Source organism: Coffea arabica, chromosome 9c (assembly GCF_036785885.1).
Source record: "Coffea arabica cultivar ET-39 chromosome 9c, Coffea Arabica ET-39 HiFi, whole genome shotgun sequence".
NCBI classification, from domain to species: Eukaryota; Viridiplantae; Streptophyta; class Magnoliopsida; order Gentianales; family Rubiaceae; genus Coffea; species Coffea arabica.
In genome coordinates this window covers 1,369,905-1,378,680 of record NC_092326.1, presented here as the reverse complement: position 1 = coordinate 1,378,680, position 8,776 = coordinate 1,369,905, and the positions used below count along the sequence as shown (strand labels likewise).

Here is an 8,776-nt window from a genome sequence, read left to right as displayed (position 1 = left end):
ATAAATCAAGAATTAATCCTCTTGAGAATACAAAGGGACATCCATACTTTTAATTCTTTCAGAACATCTACAAAATTGTTGATAACATGGCGAACGTTCGTACTAAAACTATTTAAACCATCAATTGCAATTGCTCTATCAATAGTAGAGAATCTTCATCCAATTTGAGCAGGGACGGAGCTAGAAATTTATTTTTGGGGGGGTTGAAGTGTATTAAAAAAATTTTTTTTGTGACGAAATAAATATATTTAATAAGTAAAATTTAGAATCAATAATTATAAAAATAATAAAAACATATAATTATACATACCCAAAAATTTGTTATTGATTAACACTTGAAGTATTGGTAGTTGTTGCACTCGAATAACGAAGAGGAGGCAATTGCATTCTGCGAGTTTTCATCCGTTGAAAACGCTGCAATATTTGCTCATTTTCAATTGTTGCAAAAATATCCTTCTCGATGTATACAACCAGACAGTCATTCATCCACTCGTCTCCCATTTTGTTGCGCAAATCAGTCTTGACAATATTCATTGCAGAAAATACTCTTTCAACAGAAGCAGTCGCAACTGGTAGAACTAATGCCAACTGGATCAGACGATAAACCAATGGAAAAACTGTATTTTTACAAGTTTTAACCATTTGTTAAGCAAGACTTCCCAAATCTCCAACTTCTGAAAATTGAGGATCGCGTTGCACATTATAAATATAATTTCGAAGTTGAGACTCAAGATATAAATAATCGTTACTTGAGAAGTTTTCAGGATATAAATCAGCAAGACGGAGTAGTTTCTGCACATTGAATTGAGAGAAAGAACTTTTTGGATCAAGACATGCTATGCAACTAAGCAATTCCGTGCTAACTTCCGAGAAACGATTATTCATCTCTTGTATAATTAAATCAACAACCTGACATCACAACAATAATAAAATTAATAACTAAGAAAATCTGATAACAAGTAACAAATGTAATGAAATAATAATTTCAAAAATAATACCTCACAAAAAATTTCCACGCGATAATGATGAAAATTAGTGATGGTCTGACCTCTGCGACTGCGCCTGGCATTGCCACGGATTGCTATACTGTCTTCCATATCAATCACGGGAATCATATTCAACTCACAAAAATTGTTGACTTCATCTAAAATTATTTGCCATCCCTCTTCCCTAAAGTCTTGCAATTGAGATTTCATAGTATCAATCAAACTCATGGCTTGGACAATATTTTGATCCCTTTGTTGCAAAACAAGTGACAAGTCATTTGTGATTCCCAATAAATACTTCATCAGGTGCAATGCAAAAACAAACTCATAATCATTCATTCTATCAATCAAACCCCTGGCCATACCTCTATTGTCAAAAGTGGTGGCATCATCTTGTATATTTCCCAATATTCCAATCACTGAAGCCCACATAGAGGATAGACGAAGTAATGTTAGATAGTGTGATCCCCAACGAGTATCCCCTGGTCTTGCTAAACTAGTTTCTTGATTTTTGCCTTTTCCACTAATAATATATCCACTGTCTAAAAGTGTAACAATCTTATCATGTTCTATTTGTCTTAATTGATATCTCCTTTTACATGATACTCCAGATAAATTGACAATCATAGAGACATAGACAAAGAATTCACTGACAATGATATTTCCCTTAGCAACAGCAACAATGTGACGACCCCACCTCCCCTAAGGCGTACCAGAGGGTTCGGCGGGCCGCCTGCCCAGCTCTCGCCGGGACTCAGTCGTTCTTTAATCAAATCCAGAACAAATCACACGAATAAATAAGGCAGCAATCCAAACTTAAAGTGGAACTTATATACATCGCTATCTCAAAAGGAAGTTCAACCATCAAATGTACAAAGGTTCTCACTTCACCATACAACTAGCCCGTGCCAAGCACTAGGGCGAGAACCATTACAAAAGAACCAAAAGACCTAGACTAGACTAGTCTATGCTCTCATCCTGCTCGCCGTCCCCTGTTAAGGAAAACAAAACTAAAGGGGTGAGCTAAAAGCTCAGTGAGGTTCCAAACAGATAATCAAACAATCAATTCAATACATTAAATATGGAGTATCAATAATTCAAGAAACATTTACAATGGAAAGCAATAGTAACATTCATTAAAAGGATACGACTCACACGGAGCAATTCGTTCATTCGTTCATTCGTTCTCCTGACATTTTCCCTTATTCCTCCAATCATTCGAAAATGCATTTTTCGTTTATCAATAAACCCTCGTTCGTTCGTTTGTTCGTTCATTCATTCATTCACCCCCGTCCTGGCCGTTGGCCAGTCTCCACCAACCTACAGGGTAATACTCGAGTATACCAAATGTTCACCCAAGTCCCTAATCGCCCGACCGAGTCCGCTTCTGACTCTAGACGACCGGTAACAAGGGGTAATGGCCAGTTCAGCCCAAAAGGCTTACATTCATGCGCAAGTAACATTTCAATCATTAAATCCTTGAAAATTGCACAGTTATTTAGGTCGAGTGCGATAAAGTACACACTCGCCTAGAAAGCTCGTTTTGGAAATCATTAAAAGCAATTAACACATTAGCAAATGATAACAACAAGCCATAAAGTCAAATAAGGAACACTCACCTAGATATGCAAAATAACGTGCAAAATATCCTTCCAGATATTACCCTTAGTCACCAATGAAACCTAAGGTTGAACAAGAGAACATATTACAGTTTATCGAGCAAAACATTTAAGGGAAACAAAGAAACCCGACTAATTAGGAGTAAAACGTATAAAGATGACTTTCAAATAAGAAGAGGGTTGTTTGAACCCCAGGATGAAAAATCATGTTTTAAAATGAAAAACCGGTCATGGTATTGGCCAAACAAAAGTATACAAGTTCAAATAGAAACCTAGCCCTCGAGCGAAAATTTGGGCAGCACGCCCTTTGTGTTTACCAAATTTTTAAGCCATTTTGGCTTCATTATTTTCCCTCAACCACAACCCAACATCACACATAAGCAATTCAAGTCAAGAGCCGTTCCATAGGCTCACAATATCATAAGAATAAGAATTACAACAATCACAAGTGCAGAAATTCAACTTAGCACAAGACAGATTTGACGTACGAATATGGAAATAACATATCCGAAGCTACACTTATCAGATTGAGACGAAACCTATGCCGGTTCGAAGCTAAGACACAGAACTACAACATTCATGAAGGTCACTTAGTCCAGTTCCTAATGTAACTTAGTCAAATTCTCAAATTACTAAACCAGAAACCAATTCGCCGGCTGTTTAAACGCAGAACACTGTAATGGACATATCTCAGAGTACACAAGTCCGAATCAGGTGTTATTAGAGGCATTTGAAAGCTAATTCAGAATAATAAAACTTTCATGTTTTGGAAAAAAGCTAAATCAGAATGGATCCTAGTCGAAAAACGTGATAAACCGGACTTAACTGATCACACGGACTGCTTGGGAAATACTTAAAACAGTAAGGGTATTTTGGACTTTTCACGTCCTACGTTGCTCCGATTGAGCTGAAATTTTGTAGACACCTATAAAATACCATTATATACAACTTTACTTCTTTGACCTAAGGCCAATTCGGCCTCTAACATAGGGAATCAAATTCGGATAGAATGTTGGGAAAAATTTTCCAGATTCTGGAATTTTTTGTAAACAATGGAACTTTCTTTAATTTCTTGGTCTAATCACTACCAAAGCCTCTCTTATAACCTTAATTTCAACATATATACTTCATACAACAAATTGGGCAGAAATTCATCAAGCCCTAGCTCATCATATAAATTGGGAAAAACTTCCAAATTCATCACACCCACTTGCATAATCATGAAATCAAGCCAAAACTTAAGCTAAAACACATCTTAAAGCAAGATTCAAAGCAACAAAGATCATGATCAAATGTTGATACCTCAAAAGCAAGGCTTGGTAGAGTGATCCTTCACCCCCTTTGATATTTCTTGGTTCTTCAAGCTTCCCAACTCACACTTAGTACTTTAATCGGTTTAGAATTGGATTTCTTACTTGGGTTGAAGCAAATCAAGAAGGAAATTTTGTTTATCTTGCTCTCCTTTTCTCTCTCCCTTAGCTCAGCACTTAGCAAGAAAAAATGAGGGAAGATGGAGCTTAGTTATCTTATAGGAAGACAAGAAGATTAGAGCTAATTGTGACCATAATTTTTGACCAACACTTGGCCTAATCTTGACCACAAAATTTTTCTCTTTCTTTCCCTTGCATATGAGCCACAATTTCGGTCAAGCTTGCTGCTAAGAGAGAAGATATTTTGCTCAAGTTCAATAAATTTGTTTGGTGAGAAAAATGGTGGTCAAGTGGTGCGTTCAATCGGTAGTGCGCGGGACCCGCCGGTTCGCGCCGTTTTTCTTAAAAACTCACGTACTAGGGTTTTTACTTCCCATTCACTAACCTTATATCATTGCTACCAATCACATATTATTTATCACTTAAAAGTCACTTTTAATCCTCAAATTTAATCCTTACTCTGTACCGAAAATTCATCCGGCGAAAAATCGCGAAAACCCTAATTTTGCTCCAAACTTGAAACCGAAGCGTAAAACCCTATTTTCTAGGTTTACTTACACTTATTTTGAAATAATTGGGTAGTGGGCTTTGACAAATAATAATTTTCAAATAAAAGGGTATTTTTGAGAAAAATACAGGAAATTTGCGAGTCCTCACATTCTCTCCCCCTTAAAAAAATTTCGTCCTCGAAATTTTACCTTCAGTTGCCTCAGACGAGTCTGGAACTTGTCGGTTGTCTAAAGCATAAACCTTTGCCGGTCCGCTAGTTCGTTTCCCTCCTTCATTCACTTGTGATTTAGCTCCATCCAGTTGCAGAGTATTGCTTTCACGTGACTGTCTCCTCGGACAGTTGCTAACTTGATGATCGCCACTTCCGCAGATTAAACATTTCCGCCCCTTTCTCCAACAATCGATTTATACATGATTTGCCTTTCCACAGTACCCACAGACCACGTGAGAAGCCATCTTTTGGCTTTTTTGAAAACTTTTTCCAAATCTGATTTGGCTTTCTTTTGTAGATCCTTCACCTATCGCCCCTAATGTCCATAGTGGGTGGGACAAAAAGTTCACTTTTTGCACTTTGGAAGGGACTCTCGCTTCACTTAATTCCTCCGCTACACTACTCGATGCACTCCTTTTCTAGGTCTGGGAAGCTTTTATCTGTGCCTTTGCAGTCTCGATTCTTTGAGTTTTATCAAGGGCCTCCGTAAACGTATTCACTTGTTCTGCCGCTAATGCTTCTTGGAGTTCCAAATTTAATCCCTGTATAAACCGTCTTACTCTTCGCCGCTCTGTGGCCACCAATTCAGAAGCAAACTTGGATAGTTTCGTAAATTTTGTTTCATATTCGGCCACACTTAGCGTTCCCTGGCGTAGTCCAATAAACTCTTCCTCTCTCCTCTCTTGAACTAAAGGAGGGAGGTATTTCTCGTTAAATTCCCTTATGAAATTCGTCCATGTCCATACGGTCTGTTCTCTTTCCCATTTTGCTTTAATAACGTTCCACCACGCTCAAGCCGATCCTTCAAATTGGAACACCGCAAAGTTTACTTGTCTTTGCTCGGTGTAGTTCAAGACGGTGAAAATATTAATCATGGCCTCTAACCATTGTTCGGCTATATCCGGATCAGATCCTCCAAGAAATTTCGGAGGAGTAAACTTCTGAAACCTCTCAAGAGCCTTATCTTCTCCGATTTCAGGGTTCCGGGGTTGATTCACGGCCATTTGGCCTTGTTGATCCACTAGTCTTGCCAAGATATCTGTCATTTGTTGCATTACCATTGCCATTGGATCTTCGGCTTCAACCCTCGTTCCTTGCTCTTGTGCAGATGTTGTTTCTCTTTCCTCTCTTGGCTCTTGAGCTCGTTCATTCCCACGGCCACGTCCACGTCCACGGCTACGTCTCCCGTCCATATATATGTTTTCCCTCTCTTTTCTTTTCCCCCAAAAGGTAATTTAGTAAATCAACACGATAAGGTTACTAAAGTAACTATTGAGGGTACCAAATATTCAAATAAACATATACCCACATAACAAGCCATACCAAAATGACGGATAAGCAAATACACAAATACATATCAAGTTGGACAGATAACCATGTACATACAGGTATACTAACGTCATGTAGTAACAATATACAGGTAAATCAAAAGGAAAAGGTGAAGTCGTCCCAGTATCAGCCCGTCCGGTCTCTCACGTCACTTACTATCCCAACTAGATGTCCCTGATCTCTTGTGCTCATTCTAGTCAGACAAAGCCTGTTCATATTCCCAAAATGTAAGTCTCAAGTATTTAGCAGCACCTCAACTATAGAGTACTCAGGCACGAGAATTCGAAATAAGATAATTCACATCTCGAGCTGCAGTCCCAAGAGTAAACTATCTACAATCGAAATTCCTACCTGACATACCTATCTGTGGTCCTCAAATACCATTAGAAAGATTTAAGGCCTATAACATTCGTAATTCATAGCTTCACTTAGTCCCTCATACTTATTCACCACTTAGTCCAGGGTCACTCCACGTAGAAACTACGCGAAACAACTATAAATTTTATCCCTCAATCGCTTAACTTTCAAGTCCAATCAAATCCCACAGTCCGGTATCCTAATCTTTAATCTAGGATACACTACAGAGATTTGAAGCCTAAACTCTGATACCACTTGTGACGACCCCACTTCCCCTAAGGCGTACCAGAGGGTTCGGCGGGCCACCTGCCCAACTCTCGCCGGGACTCAGTCGTTCTTTAATCAAATCCAGAACAAATCACACGAATAAATAGGGCAGCAATCCAAACTTAAAGTGGAACTTATATACATCGCTATCTCAAAAGGAAGTACAACCATCAAATGTACAAAGGTTCTCACTTCACCATACAACTAGCCCGTGCCAAGCACTAGGGCGAGAACCATTACAAAAGAACCAAAAGACCTAGACTAGGCTAGTCTATGCTCTCATCCTGCTCGCCGTCCCCTGTTAACGAAAACAAAACTAAAGGGTTGAGCTAAAAGCTCAGTGAGGTTCCAAACAGATAATCAAATAATCAAACAATCAATTCAATACATTAAACATGGAGTATCAATAATTCAAGAAACATTTACAATGGAAAGCAATAGTAACATTCATTAAAAGGATACGACTCACAAGGAGCAATTCGTTCATTCGTTCATTCGTTCTCCTGACATTTCCCCTTATTCCTCCAATTATTTGAAAATGCATTTTTCGTTTATCAATAAACCCTCGTTCGTTCGTTCGTTCATTCATTCATTCATTCACCCCCGTCCTGGCCGTTGGCCAGTCTCCACCAACCTACAGGGTAATACTCGAGTATACCAAACGTTCACCCAAGTCCCTAATCGCCCGACCGAGTCCGCTTCTGGCTCGAGACGACCGGTAACAAGGGGCAATGGCCAGTTCAGCCCAAAAGGCTTACATTCATGCGCAAGTGACATTTCAATCATTAAATCCTTGAAAATTACACAGTTATTTAGGTCGAGTGCGATAAAATACACACTCGCCTAGAAAGGTCGTTTTGGAAATCATTAAAAGCAATTAACACATTAGCAAATGATAACAATAAGCCATAAAGTCAAATAAGGAACACTCACCTAGATATGCAAAATAATGTGCAAAATATCCTTCCAGATATTACCGTTAGTCACCAATGAAACCTAAGGTTGAACAAGAGAACATATTACAGTTTATCGAGCAAAACATTTAAGGGAAACAAAGAAACCCGACTAATTAGGAGTAAAACGTATAAAGATGACTTTCAAGTAAGAAGAGGGTTGTTTGAACCCCAGGATGAAAAATCATGTTTTAAAATGGAAAACCGGTCATGGTATTGGCCAAACAAAAGTATACAAGTTCAAATAGAAACCTAGCCCTCGAGCGAAAATTTGGGCAGCACGCCCTTTGTGTTTACCTAATTTTCCAGCCATTTTGGCTTCATTATTTTCCCTCAACCACAACCCAACATCACACATAAGCAATTCAAGTCAAGAGCCGTTTCATAGGCTCACAATATCATAAGAATAAGAATTACAACAATCACAAGTGCAGAAATTCAACTTAGCACAAGACAGATTTGACGTACGAATGCGGAAATAACATATCCGAAGCTACGCTTATCCGATTGAGACGAAACCTATGCCGGTTCGAAGCTAAGACACAGAGCTACAACATTGATGAAGGTCACTTAGTCCAGTTCATAATGTAACTTAGTCAAATTCTTAAATTACTAAACCAGAAACCAATTCGCCGGCTGTTTAAATGCAGAACACTGTAATGGACATATCTCAGAGTACACAAGTCCGAATCAGGTGTTCTTAGAGGCATTTGAAAGATAATTCAGAATACTAAATCTTTCATGTTTTGGCAAAAAGCTAAATCAGAATGGATCCTAGTTGAAAAATGTGATAAACTGGACTTAACTGATCACACGGACTGCTTGGGGAATACTTAAAACAGTAAGGGTATTTTGGACTTTTCACGTCCTACGTTGCTCCGATTGAGCTGAAATTTTGTAGGCACCTATAAAATACCATTCTATACAACTTTCCTTCTTTGACCTAAGGCCAATTTGGCCTCTATCATAGGGAATCAAATTCGGACAGAATGTTGGGAAAAATTTTCCAGATTCTGGAATTTTTTGTAAACAATGGAACTTTCTTTAATTTCTTGGTCTAATCACTACCAAAGCCTCTCTTATAACCTTAATTTCAACATATATACTTCATACA

General features: G+C 38.4%; 1 long non-coding RNA gene across 1 annotated transcript; it reads right to left on the bottom strand.

Annotated features, from left to right (window-relative positions):
* Positions 1-533: 533 nt before the first annotated feature.
* Positions 534-8,005, bottom strand: LOC140014382 (uncharacterized). The gene is made up of 4 exons (XR_011821158.1): positions 7,643-8,005; positions 2,606-2,668; positions 999-1,978; positions 534-909 (listed from the first exon to the last, which is right to left on the bottom strand). It is a non-coding gene; the product is annotated as an uncharacterized lncRNA (long non-coding RNA).
* Positions 8,006-8,776: the final 771 nt, after the last annotated feature.